This window comes from Nyctereutes procyonoides, unplaced genomic scaffold (genome assembly GCF_905146905.1).
Source record: "Nyctereutes procyonoides isolate TBG_1078 unplaced genomic scaffold, NYPRO_anot_genome, whole genome shotgun sequence".
Classification (NCBI taxonomy): Eukaryota; Metazoa; Chordata; class Mammalia; order Carnivora; family Canidae; genus Nyctereutes; species Nyctereutes procyonoides.
The window spans coordinates 42,701,496-42,715,535 of NW_026575047.1; the positions used below are offsets into that span (position 1 = coordinate 42,701,496).

The 14,040-nt window shown below is 52.4% G+C and overlaps 1 protein-coding gene across 2 annotated transcripts in view; it reads left to right on the forward strand.

The window, feature by feature from the left end:
* The first annotated feature begins 1,190 nt into the window (after positions 1 to 1,190).
* KLHL25 (kelch like family member 25) overlaps positions 1,191 to 14,040 on the forward strand; it is a 36,318-nt gene continuing 23,468 nt past the window's right edge. The window contains exon 1 of one of the 2 annotated variants that reach the window (XM_055326363.1): positions 1,191 to 1,280. The gene's annotated coding sequence lies outside the window, so the exon portion shown is untranslated. Of the gene's footprint in view, positions 1,281 to 3,659; positions 3,812 to 14,040 lie in introns of those variants that run through there. The other variant, XM_055326362.1, reaches the window with a different exon arrangement.

Genomic DNA, 14,040 nt, shown 5'->3' on the forward strand with positions numbered 1-14,040 from the left:
GATCCCTGGGTGGCGCAGCGGTTTGGCGCCTGCCTTTGGCCCAGGGCGCGATCCTGGAGACCCGGGATCGAATCCCACGTCGGGCTTCCCGTGCATGGAGCCTGCTTCTCCCTCTGCCTGTGTCTCTGCCTCTCTCTCTCTCTCTCTCTCTCTCTCTCTCTCTCTGTGACTATCATAAATAAATAAAAATAAAAAAAATTAAAAAAAACATTTAAAAAAAAAGATTTTATTTATTTATTTATTTATTTATTTATTTATTTATTTGAGACACACCGAGAGGCAGAGACAGGGGCAGAGGGAGAAGCAGGATCCGTGCAGGGAGCCCGATGCAGGGCGCATCCAAGGACCCGGGGATCATGACCTGGGCGGGAGGCAGACTCTCAGCCACTGAGCCACCCAGGTGCCCGGGAAATAGGACTCTTTACCTGCCCCGTTACAGATGAACAAATTGGATACCCAGCAACCTGAAGCCGTGGGACAAGATGCAAAACTAGAAGGCAAGAAATAGAAATTATGGATCATTTCTATAATCTGCTTCCGTTCAGAAACCACCAAATCACACGGGCGTGCAGCAAACGTTGGTGCAATGAATTAATGGATGGATGAATGAATGAATGAACGAGCGAATGCCTATTTGAAGACCGGCTTACATAAAGAACTTAGGAATGGTATGGGTCGGAGAGCTGAAGCACCCTGAAAAAGACATATCCCAAGTACGTAATGGGGTTTAGCGGCTGCAGAAAATCCCAAACACTGAAACAAGCCCAGAGTACAACGAAGGAGTTTCCCTAACACTTCCACAACCAAAAGCGTGGCTCCGCACATCCGGCCCAGAAGCGGCGTTTGCAAACCACACAGTTTCGTCCTTCGGAAAGCTCTAGAACACCGACAGGTTTTGTTCCTAAACTTCGGCCGCGGCGGGCGGGGCGGGCGGGGGCGGGCGGGGGCCTGTCCCTTTAAGAATCTGGTCAAAGTCTGGTTCCTCGGCCCGCCCCGCCCCCCTCGCGGAGCCGGCGCGGCCCGGGCGCCCGCCCCTTTCTCCCGCCGCGGGCTCAACCATGGGTTCGACCGCCCGTCCGTCACAGAGGCGCCGCTTCTGATTGGCTTCGCGCCGGGAGGCGGGGCGGGAAGGCCTGAGAAACTAGTTTGTCGGCGGCGCCCGGGAGGTACAGCGGCGGCGGCGCGCTCGGGCAGAGGCGAGCCGGGGAGGGCGGCGGCGGCGGCGGCGGCGCGGCGGCGGCGGCGGCGGAGGAGGACCCGGGCGAGGAGCGCGGCGGGCGGTGAGTGGCGGGGCCGGTGCAGCCGCGCGCCCCGGCCGCCGGCCCGGCTGGCACTTGTCACCCCGCCCCCCGGCTGGGACCGGCCTGCGGGGGCCTGCGCGCGCCGCCGTGGGAGCTGCGCCGGGCGCTCGGGGGCTGCGCTCGGGGACAAAGCGGGGGGGGGGGGGGGGCTGGGGCCGGGCTGGGGCCGGGCTGCTCCGAGGGTGCCTGCGGAGAGCTCGGCGCGACGGAATGAATTGGTCTTGCAGATGGATGTTGCGCGCGGGAGCTACAACTCTCCCCCGGGAGTGCTTGATTCATGGAGTCCGCAGACTCTCTTTTTAAAGAATTAGTATCGATCCTGGAAAGAGGAGGCTGCCGGTGTCTGGGGCGGTGAGCGGCCGGGCTCTGCGCCCGGGCTGGGCGAAGTCCCCGCGCACTTGCCGCCGAGGGCCAGACGGCCGCGGGCCGCGTGCGGGGCGGGGCGGGGCCGGGCCGGGGCCGGGCCGGGGGTTACCTGGGGCAGTGCGGCCCGCGCCCCCTCCCCTCCCCGCGCCCCCCTCCCCCCTCCCCCCTCCCCTCCCCGCGCCCCCTCCCCGCGCCCCCCTCCCCCCTCCCCTCCCCGCGCCCCCCGCGCCCCTGCCGGTTCGGTCCCGCCGACCCGGCCCGGGCTCTAGAGAGCGGCGGAGCGGCGGTCGCGCGCTGCAAGTCCCACCCTCCTGCCCACCGAGCGGGCGCCCCCCGGCGGGTCCACCGCGAGCCCCGTCCAGCGCCGCCGTCTTCTTCCCCGCCGCTTGCCCCGGCTCCTACACCGCATTGGGCACGCCCCCCCCCCCCCCCCCCCGCTTCTTGTCCTCCTCTAGTTAGTTGCTTGAGAAGCTTTTCCTGGGAGAGGCTGCACCCCCAGAAGCGCCGTACATTTTCTTGTGTGCTGCTGCTTCAGCATCCCCGAGGTGCATTATCACTCTCTTTGTGCAAAGAGAAATCTTCACGGGGACCTGATCAAAGGGATGGGGGTATGGAGGCCGACCTAGGCCCCTGCAGGTTTAAACTGGGCACTCTTGGGTCCTGCTGACTTGATTTGAGGAGGGGAAAGGCTCCCTGAGGTTTGGCCCTCCCGGGTGAGTCAGGGCAGAGAACACCGTGTGTCTGGGCCTCCTGGTTTCACTCTGGCCTGGTGAAGGGTGAAGTTCCAGTGGCACTGGGGGAGGAGGCAGGAAGCCCCGTCCCCCACCCCTCCGCTCTTATCGTGGACCAGGTTATGGGGAGGGTCATGTGGGGTCAGGCCCTTTGAGACCCCTGGACCTCAGTCTCTCCCTTCATAAGTGGGACGGATGCTCAGTGGGCCCGGGTGTGCTGTTAGGATTCCTAGGGGCTGTTGGGAAAGACTTGCATTTGGGGCCTGGGGACCGGTGAGCGGTAGAAAACAAGGTCCACCCCACCTGGGACAAATTTGGTATCCTCCTGAGACCAGGGGTCCTGGGGTCCCCAAGCTGTGCCTGAGGAGGTTGATGGAGTCAGTCTTCTGGGCCTGGCAGCTACCTTGGCCTTGAGTCATTGCGTTTGTCAGGAGGTGACTCCAGGGAGGTTGTTAAAAGGAAGGTAGAGAGAAATGGTAGAAACCTTCATCCTGGGGCTTGGGCTGCAGCTAGATTTATGTTAGTGGTGCACAGACAGGAGCCGTGGGCGAGCTACTCACTCAGCATCTGAGGCAGCTTCTGCAGCCCGATGCCCCTTAATAGCCTCTCAAACCTCTGGGCACCCAGCGTGGGGACGATTACCCAGGCCTGGGACTTTGTGGTCTTCAGTGAAAGCAGGCTCACTTCTTCCCTTCTATCACTCTGATGCGCAAAGGGGGGCTGGGAAGGGAGTGTACTCCTGAGTGTTTTGTTCATTCATTTGTTAATTGTCTAATTGAGCATTGTTGGAACAGTCTTGGTAGGGACCCTATATTCTGGGAGCTCCTAGAGAAGGGTGTGCTGGCACGTGGATTGGGGCCCTGACACATCGACATGCCGAGGTGTGCACAGGTGTGCACGGTACCCCAGTGATAAAGGCAACAAAGGGAGCCGAAGGGCACAGGTGGCAAAGGCTTTCTGGAGAGATGATGGCATGACAAAGTAAAGATGAGAGTGGCTTGACAGAGCCCTGCTTCTGGGCCCCAGGCAGCAGGCTTCTCCCACCCACCCACCCACCCACACTTCTCTCAGAAGCCAGTTCCTTGCAACCTCAAGGCAGGTGCAGGTTGAGGTCAGGGAGAATGCAGATGGGAGGTGAGAGAAAGGTTCATCTGATCCTGTGGAAGTCAGCAGGCCTGGCAGTCTCCAGGAAGCTGGAGGCTACTGGCTGCAGCTCTGCTCAGGGGGTCCTGGGAGAAGCCACCCCACCAGCCTCAAAGACCAGCCCCTGGCCTAAGCCCTGATCCGTCCGGGCCAGCCTGCTGTGTGGGATGTGGCCTGGCCATGGAGGGGCAGACGGAGCTGGCAGGAGAAAACAGAGTGGCCAGACGCAAATGAATTGGCTGATTGAGATGCTGGTTTTCATCTAATGTGGTAAATTTCATAATTGAATTGCCTCAGGCAGCCAGAGCTATTGAAGCATTTTCCCAGCCAGAAAACACTTAGTTAGGACAGCTGGGGGGCCGGGAGGTGGGGGGGGGGGCTGTGTGCATCCATAGCTTTTATTCACCTCATCCCCGTAGGGCTTTCCCTTTAGTAATCTGGGTCTGTCCGCAGGTGATGGAATCCAGCCCCACCTCTGCAGCAGCTTCCAACCTCGTTTCTGGACCACCTGGTCCCCCTGAGCATCACTGCCCCTGTCCCAGTTGAAAGGTCCTTAAAGCTGATACCTGTTCACCTGCAGGCACTTGGCCTTGCCGGACTGTGGCGATGGGGATGGTGGGAGCAGAGATAGAGGTCAAGGATGAGAGGGCTTCCTGTTATGTCTCTTCCTATTACATCTCTTCAAGCACAAGGTCAGGGGAATGAGCATGGGCTCAGAAACCAGATTTGGGTTCAGATGTTGCTGGTGTGTCCGTGATCAGCCACCTCCCTCTGTCCCCTCCCTCTGGCTCCGGTAGACAGTGTTCTTTCTTACTGATGAACTTTTCCTTCTAAAGCCCTGTCCATACACTTTGGATGAAAAAAAGGTAGGCATGTGTAGCTCACTGACCCGTTCTTCAAAGCTCTGTCTCTGTGATCTGAGACATACAGTTTGGTTGGGAGATTTCACTGGATTCCCTCACAGTGGTCTCCTGTAGCCCTGGGATGTACACAGAGTCTGGACCAGGCTCGCTGGACCACACCTTGTTTTAATGGGACTGAGGCCCAAGGTCAACTCCACCTCCTCACTTCCCACTACAGTTGGAACACTTACACCTGGAACATATTGGGAGAAAGAGCACTTAGGTGGGGGTCTGGAAGTCCTGCTGCACCTCTTCCCTGACTGTGCTGTTTTATGTATGTCCTCCAAGTGTATGGGCGTCAGCTGGATCTTCTCCAAAATGTGTGGACGCTCTTCTGTATGATACTTCTATTACATGTTTTGCTGTAAAATCCCAAAAGTTCTAACAGCCTCCGGTGTCATGTAATTGTAGAGGCTTGAGTTATTTGCCTAGCCCTCTTGGGCAGGAAGAAGAGGCAGCCAGTAGAGAGTGTGGAGGGACAGATTAGAAGTTAGGAGTCTAGGGATCCCTGGGTGGCGCAGCGGTTTGGCGCCTGCCTTTGGCCCAGGGCGCGATCCTGGAGACCCGGGATCGAATCCCACGTCGGGCTCCCAGTGCATGGAGCCTGCTTCTCCCTCTGCCTGTGTCTCTGCCTCTCTCTCTCTCTCTCTCCCTCTCTCTGTCTCTCTCTCTCCCTGTGACTATCATAAATAAATAAAAAAAAAAAAAAAAGAAGTTAGGAGTCTAGACTTCCTGCTCTGCCTCTGATGGGTGCTGTAGGGCTCTGGGCAAGTCACTTTCCCTCTCTGGGCCCCAGTTTTTCCTCCCTGTAGAACGAGAAGGGTATATAGTAGGCAAGCTCCTAGTTCTCTTTCCTCTCTTGATGAATGGAAACTGAGTCAGACATTCGCAGTTGCTCAGGCCTTCCTCAGCTCCCTCCCTCTGCCCACTGCCTTGGAGTCCAGGGCCCATGTCTAAAGGGCACACAGGCACTGGTACCCATGGATTAGGGGCTGATGAAGCCAGAAGACCAGGTCAAAGAAGAACAAAGCTGGGCCCAAGGGAAGGTTGCATGTGGGTGACTTACTTCCCAGGGTTGTTCTAGCTGGTGCCAGGCAGGGACCTGGGCAGCAAGTATGGAAGCACTTAGGCTGGCACCCTCTCCCCAGTACCAAAATGGATGGGGTGGGACCTAGCCAGCAGGGGTCCCCAGGGCCTCTTCCAAGAAGAGAGATGGGCACAGATCTCCCAAGATTGGTAGGGATCATGAAGGAGCCCAGGGGGACAGGAGGAGGACCCGAGGCTCCTACACACTAGACTTTGCCAAGAAGGTGCCTGCAAGACCAGTTGGATAGCTCTTCCTGCAAGAAGGCGGGGGCTGAGCAGGGCCGTGGGAGAATTGTATCTCTGTTGCCAGAGGGAGGACCACGTTCGCCTAGGGTGTCACTTCCCACCCACCTCTGCCTGCCAAGAAGATACCTTCTACTGTCAGCCAATCCATCAGAGTAGGATGCAGGGATAGGTTAGAAACAAAAAGCCTGAGCAACCCTGGTGGCTCAGCGGTTTAGCGCCGCCTGCAGCCCAGGGTGTGATCCTGGAGACCCGGGATCGAGTCCCATGTCAGGCTCCCTGCGTGAAGCCTGCTTCTCCCTCTGCCTGTGTCTCTGCCTCTCTCTCCTCTCTGTGTATTCTCATGAATAAATAAAATCTTAAAAAAAAAAAAAAAAGAAAACAAAGAAAAAAAAAGCCTTGTTTATTTTCTACCTGTTCTCATTGGGCCCCCAAGGAGAGGCTGACCACAGATCAATCTAGGGTGAAGGGAATGAATTTCCTAATTACGATAAGAGGAGCTTTGCTCACCCAATTCCAGAATGAGCTGCCTGCCAGGTTTGCAGTTGGCCAGGCCAGATTTGTCTGGGCAGGAGTGAAAGCCAAGAGACCCAGGAGCTCTTTTTATAGAAAGCCATGGCAGTTACATCCAGCATCCAGAGTTCAAGTTCTGCTGCATGCTAGCCAGGCTGGTGAGAGTGAGTTCCTTAACTGTGAATGCTTCTGTTCATAGCTTTGAAAATTCAAGGGAGAAAGCCATACAGCTCCATTCATGTAACAGGCTTTTGTTTCACACCTTCTGAATGGCTCATCCTGGACTAGAAACTAGGAAAAAGAAGTCAGGCTCAAAGAGACTCCTTTCTTGGAAGTTCAGCCTCTGGCATGTGAGGTAGATGGGTAATCAGTGGTTGTGGTGCACTGTGGCATACTGTGGCACAGGGGGAGTGACATGTCAAGAGTCTGCCTCAGTTTCCCCATTGGAGAAGTGACGAAGTAGACTGTTTCTAGCCTCTCCATTCGAGATGTGTCCAATGAATATTTTTTTGCCATCTGTTCTCTACCAGGCTCTGGGATGCAGCAGAAAACAAGGCAAGGTCCCCACCATCCTGGAGCCCCTATTGAACTGGGACCAGATAGACAAAATAAATACAGCTCCCATCAGGGCTGCTGGACGTGGATGGGGAGGAAAGGTCAAGGTAGGAGACTGAGGGGGCCTGAAGCAGGTCTCTCTGGATTGGTAACATTTAAGTGGAGACCTGCAAGACTGGACTAGGCAACCATGGGAAGATCTGAGGAAGCACATGCCAGGCAGGGAACAAGCGACTGTACAGGCTGGGAACAGCATGGGCTGCGGAGAGGGATCTAGCCAGAGATAGGCTACAGCCATTGCACACCGTAACCTTGCTTTCTGGCAAGGCTGAGGAAAACATGTTCCTTTAAGTTGTTTAATTGTTTCCTTTGAAACTTCAGTCATGGGTGCCTGGGTAGCTCAGTGGTTGAGTCTCTGCCTTGAGCTCAGGTCATGATCCCGGGTCCTGGGATCGAGTTCTGCATTAGGCTCTCTGCAGGGAGCCTCCTTTTTCCTCTGCCTATGTCTCTGCCTCTCTCTCTGTGTCGAATGAATGAATGAATGAGTAAATTAAAAAAAATGAAACTTTGGTAATATATCAGTGGATTCCTTTTATAAACAAACAACATGAGAGATGCAGCATGGTCCGGAAGTCTCTTTGGCCTTGGTATCTGTCAGTGGTTTGGTACATACCCTTCTGGCTGCACGATATTCCTGCATGGCCCAGCACCGGCTTTCATCTTACTCTCTCCAGGGGAGACAGGTTGTGTCTGACTTTTTTTTTTTTCCTTCATACAATTCATGAAGTCGTGTGTGTCCTTGACTATGCATCTTTCTGATTTTTAAATGTTCATTGTCAAAGCCAAATGCCTTTCCCAAAGACAGGCAGGTCACTCACCCACTGATGGTGTCTGGGAGCCCATTTGCCCACATCCTCACCCATACTTGATAATACTTGACACTATCCATGTTTTCACTCTTAGCTCATGTGATGGAGAGGTTATGATCTCATAACTCCTTTAAAACAAGCAGACCAAAAAAAAAAAAAGTGATCCAGTTTATCCAGGCTTCCTCTTTTTGTTTTCATCCATCTTTGTTTTTCCAGAATATCATGGTTTAGCGATTGCTGGCTCTGCCTGTGACTGATCTCCTGACCTCCAGCGAAGCTTCATCTGTGAAATGAGGCCCCTTTAATCCCTGCCCTGCCCCCCTGCCAGGCTGCTGTGCGTTGCGCATGGGAAAACATTCCTGAAAGTTCATTTTATGCTGAAAAGTTCTGCAAACATCATGGGTTTTACTAGTGAGAGCCAGAGATTTAAAGTCCTGAACATGTGAGTGAATCTGAGTGTTTCTAAACAGCCACCGTGTCTAGAGGAGGCCCTCGGGTGGCTTTAGGTGGGATGTCTGCCTGGCATCCCTCATGTGGCCTGAAAGAAAAGTCGGAGGGCTAGCTGGGTAGGTGTGTTCCTCCTTGTCTCGCCTACAGGAAGGAAGAAATGAACCAGGAGGGTAGAGAAGGTTCTCTATCCCATCCATAAAAAAGCTCTGAAAGGGCATTGATCACCACAGGCTGATCCCTCTACTTACCTGCTGGTTAGACCAAAAGTGGGGGCTCTTAGAACTTTATTGATTCCTATGTTTATTACTTTGGGGGTCCTTGTCTGTTTTCCTGTAACAAGAGGCTTTAAAAGAAGCAAAAGATTGACAAAAGGTCCCTTGTACTTGATTCAGAGACAGAAGGATGGGGAAGCTCTGGAGATTGGTAGAGAAGGAAAGGAGTCTGGGGCCAGGGAAAACCACTCCCATATGGTTCCTGGGTGCCATCAGGCGCTATGATGGCCCTGGAGACACTTCAGCCAGGCTCTCCTGTCATTCCCCAAGTGGGCTCTAACAGCTCGCCTCCACCGCTTGAGGGGCAGTATCCAGGCTGGTATGAGCCCTGCTGCCCCAGGGATAACTCAGAAATAAGCCCTGGTGGAGATTTCTGTTATCCATCCCCTGCCCAGCGTGGTTAGGACAGCTGCAGGGGACGGGAGGCCACAGAGAGGAAGGTAGACAGACATGGGAGAGGGTAATAGAGAGCAAATGCACAAAGGGACCATCGGACCCCAAAGGGCTTTGGTGGGGGGCCTCCCCTCATTGTACCTCTCTGCAGCTAGTGAGCAGGAGGAGGTGAGGAGGGTGGGGAGCCGGGCTATTGGCAAGTTTTCACATTTCTCAGACATTCCCTGATTCTGAAGGTTGGGTTTTTCGGGAGAGGAGTGAAGGGAGCATCTTGGGAGCTTATTTAAGGATGGTCCACCAGGGGCAGAGGCACGAGTGGCCACCCTTGGTGGGTGCCTCCTGCTGCCGTCCTGCAGTCAGATCACCAGGTTTCCTTTCAGGCCGTGAGATGGACTGGTATATCTATGCTGAGGAAGTCATAGCTGCTATTTTTACCACTCCAACTAGGACTTTTTACTGGAAGGTGCAATTACAAGCAAAATGTCAGGGTTTGGTTAGCCAGCTAAGTACTGGGAGGCTGCCGCAGGCTGAGGCAGGGGCCACAGCATGGTCAGGTGGTGTGTAAAGCAAGGTACTTTGCATGTGGACACATACCTCCTCTGGTTGCTGAGTGGCTTCCTCTGAACCACTTGCAGTGTCTGGAGCTCTCCTCTAAGCCAAAAAGAGGCTTTTGCTGGGTTTTGCCCAGATAATTACACCTGAATACCTTATAACTAGCTGGTCATGGGACTGAAGCTAACCAGCTAAGCCATTCTACTCCTAAGTGCCCCAGAAGTTGACCTTTTTGAATGTGAGTGAAATTATTGAAAGCTTCTACATGATACCTGCACTAAGTGCTAGGAGTGGACATGAGTAAGACAGTCCGGGCTCTCAAGCATCACACATACAGCAATTAAGGATACAGAAGGTGTGACCCCAGACCCTTTGAACAAGCATGTGGTATGCTTTTCCTTTATATGCATTATGGCTAGAGGCCAAGCAGGGCTTATATTAGGTCCTGTTGCTATACAACAAATCACTACAAACTTAGTGGCTTAAGCTGTACCTATTTATTAACTCATAGGTGTATAGGGCGGAAGCCTGAGCTGGCTGGACTGGGTTCTCTGCTTAAGGTCTTGGACCATAAGTCCGAGGTCAAGGTGTTGATTGAGCTCTTACCCTGAGGCTCTGGGGGAGAGTCTGCTTCCTGGCCATTCAGGTTTGTTGGCACAGTCAAATTCTGGTGATTGTAGGACTGAGGTCCCCCTGTCCACTTTGGATGCTGATCTCCGCCCCTAGAGGCTGCCATATTTTGTGCCACATGGCCCCCTCCATCTCCAAATCTGAAGTGGGGCACCAAATCCTTTCCTGCTGCAAATCTTTGGCATCTGCTTCTGTGACCTGCTGGAGAAAACTCTGCTGGAACGGGCTCCTCTGATTAGGTCAGGCCCACTCAGATAACCTCTCTGTTTCTAGGTCACCTGATCAGTTAGCAACATCATTTATTCTGTCTGCAGATTCCTTTGCCATGTGGGTGCCATGTCAGTCACAGGAGTCAGGCCAGGGGTGGAGATCAGCGGGCCGGCCATCTTTGCATGTTCTCATGCTGAGGCTCATGCCATCACAGGGCTCATGCTACCCGGGGCTGCAACAGTAGTATGAAAAGCAGCAACTCTCATGAACTGAGTGAATTTTGTGTGCCCCATTGTGCTAAGCTCTCTACCTGAATTCTCTCCTTTAATTCCCAGGATAGTTCTTTGACATAGGGACAGTTCTCTTCACCCCGTTTTCCAGATGAGAAGACTGAGGCTTAGGGAATATGTAGTATCTGGGGTCAGTCATACAGGTACAGACAGCAGTATGGGGATTTGGAACTAGGGGCTTAGAGCCTAGCCACCCCATTAGGCAGTATCTCCAGTTTGATCCCTGCAATTTATGGAACACCATCCAGAGCACGGTTGAGAGTTGTTCTTTCCCATCTAGCACTTAAAATATTTAAATACGAAATATGTCAGTCATATTGCAAGTTAATACAGCAGATATCGGGAACCTCTCACATGGGTTTGACAGATGTCTGGGTCTTTCTGATTCTTATTCCAGTGGATATTGTGGTTAATCCATTTCCCCTTCAGCCCTATTTACTGAGCATTGCATAATTCTAGGCAAAGATGACACAGAATACGGTCCTCTATGAGTTGGAAATTAAAATAGGGGGACAATATACAATGACCTGAGTGCCAGGCAAGAAACACCACAATGCTATAGCAAAGAATCAGTGGGTATCAGAATGTTAATGGCAGGAAATAAGACAAAAAATGTTTATTTACTCACCCCCGTATCCCTGGTACATAGCACAGGGCCCTGCACATGGTATCTTGTATGACCAGGGCCCTCCACACACTGGCTGCTAAGTCCAGAGGGAGGTGTAATGGTGAAGTGAGGTCTCATGGAGAAGCTGAGACTTGAGGGCAGAATTGGTATCAGGAGAACTGGGAAGGCCAGCCTGTCTGCATGCATGGCGTCAGGGAAGAGGGTGGGGGGTGGGCCATGAAGCTGGAGTGGGGGCAGACTGAACCAGGCTTGGATGTCCAAGCCGCATTCAAGGCTACTGAGCAGGAGAGATTGGTGGTCAGGAGCAAAGCATTTGGCCTCAGATTGCTGGGGGTGGGAGAGATTGGGGTCAGGGGGCCCCTCACAGCCCAGCGCACTGGAGGGAAGGCCTTACCTCATCTTCAGCATAGGACTAGTGACACGAGGAACCCGGGAAGGAAGATTTAATGGAACTTGATGGCCAGGCAATGTGCTAAAAATATATCTATGAATGAGTCGTAATTTCTGAGCACCCATGTATTTGGCTATAAATATACACACATATGTAATTTCAAGAGACCAAGAATTATCAGCTGCAAAGCCCAAGGGTAGCAGCCTGTGCATGGCCCCTGTAGTTTGCTGTCTGAGGCCCTGCCCAGTACAAAGTACCCAGCTCTGTCATTTTGGGGGAGAATGAGGGGGTCTTGTGGTAAGAAGAAAGTGGCTGGTAATGAGGGGAGGAGCTGGGAGACGGGAAGAAGGGAGGCACCAGGGCAGGTGGGGAGGCCAGACAGCCAGTGGGTTAGAGGGTGCTGGGCCCTATGACCACACCTCTATGCAAGCTGGGGAGGGAGATTGAGATCCACAGGAGCAGGTGATCCTGCTGTCACCCACACCATACTTTCCACAGAAGTTTTCCTCTGAGTTCTCAACAAAAACATGGCTAACATGGAGGATAAGGGAATTCTGCTAACCTGGTGTTCTCGAAGTGTGGTTCAGAGGCTCCCCGAGTTTCTTTTAGGGGTCCCCAAGGTCAAAACTTTTCATGGCAATACCAAGATGTTATTTGCCTTTTTCTCTAATCTCTCTGAGTGCATAGCTTAGTGAGCTAATGTGTTCCAAACGACCGTTGCACGGTGTTACCAAACCATGCATGGGTGAAAAATCCATTCAGAGTACAAGATAGACCAGGAGATCGGAATGTCACAGAGTACAAAAGTTCACCAATTCAGGCTCAGGTTCCACGCTGCAATTAATCTTTAAGAAGCTACTGCTTGTCAGGTCTTGGTTAGTATCAAGGAAGGATATCCTAAATTATCTGAAAAGGCTCTTAGAGTCTCTTTCCTTTTCCGACAACTGTGAGGCTGGATTTTCTACACATTCTTAAATGAAAACATTTTACAACAAACAATGCAGAAGCAGATATGGGGATTCAGCCACTACTCTCAATTTAAAAACAAAACAAAACACTTTTTTTTGGAAAATACATCTATGAATGACTTATGTTAACATATAATGGATTTATTATTTTTCAGTTAACTAATGTACATTTATATTTTTCCCCAGTTTTAATTTTTAAAAATTCAAATTTAATTTTGATAAATGTCATAGGCAAAACCACATAAACAAAAGCCTCTTGGATCCTCAATCTTTTTTTTTTTTTTTTTTTGAAGACTATTTATTTGAGAGGGAGAGAAAGAGAACACGAGCTGGAAGAAGGAACAGAATGAGAGGGAGCAGTAGACTCCTTGCTGAACTGGGAGCCCAGCACAGCCTGATCCAGGACTCTGGGATCGTGACCTGAGCCGAAGGCAGACACTTAACCCACTGAGCCACCCAGGCACCCCGCAGTCTTTTTTAAATTGCAGAGAGATCCTAAGACCAAACCATTTGAGGGTACTATGCTGCCCAAAGCACCTGTAAACCGGGAACTAGGTGCCAGGCCTTGAGCCTAGCTCTCTACATTAATTTTCCCCCTTTAGTCCCTCAGCAGCCCGGTGAGGTGACCATGATTATTTTCACTCCCATTTTATACATGTGGAAACAAGGGCACTGCGTATTTGAATACCAGCACAGGTCTCACATTATGGTTGTGGCAGTACCAGCAAGAGGGAGATCCCAGACTGGTGGGCAGGGGTGCAGATGCCTGACCCAAAGCCTGTATCACAGGTCTGGTCTGTCCCCAGGGCATCCACTGTCCTCTGTGGCAAGCACCCTTCCCCAGTACTAAGCCTGGCAGCAAGGCACACCTCCACATGCTTCCTGCTTTCCTGAGGCCCAGGAGGGAAGGTACAGGTCTGCTAAGTGGAAGGGGAGTGCTTGAGAAATCAAGGGTTTTCATTTAGAACACCATCCCTGTTCAGCTGCACACAGCATTTGTGGCCAGGAACGTTCTTTGTCTTCAGAAATAGTCCATATCCTGCTATTTGAGTGGGGACTTGGCAGCAAAACAGCTTTGAGTACTAAGGATATCTGCACATTTTTAAAATCTTCTCTGAGCCTTGGTTTGCCCATCTGTACAGTGGGGACCCTGAAGAGGTATCTTAAGGACTAAGTGAAAGAATGCATTTAAAGTACCTGGTGTGTGATGCCTGGCTGGCTCAGCAGTTGAGCATCTGCCTTTGGCTCAGGGCATGATCCCGGAGTCCCCGGGATCAAGTCCCACATCAGGCTCCCTGCATGGAGCCTGCTTCTCTCTCTGCCTGTGTCTCTGCCTCTCTCTGTGTGTCTCTCATGATTAATAAATAAAATCTTTATTAAAAAGAAAAGTACCTGGTGCAAAGGTTCATGTATGGCAGGGTTTTGAAAAAGTGATACTGCATCTGGCACAGAATCCAGCAGTTCAGAGTGATGAGGGGTCTCCCCTGTGATCTCCGGTGGCACTACTGTCAACCAGTTTGTTCCGCAGCCTCCCAGAAGTAGTCCGT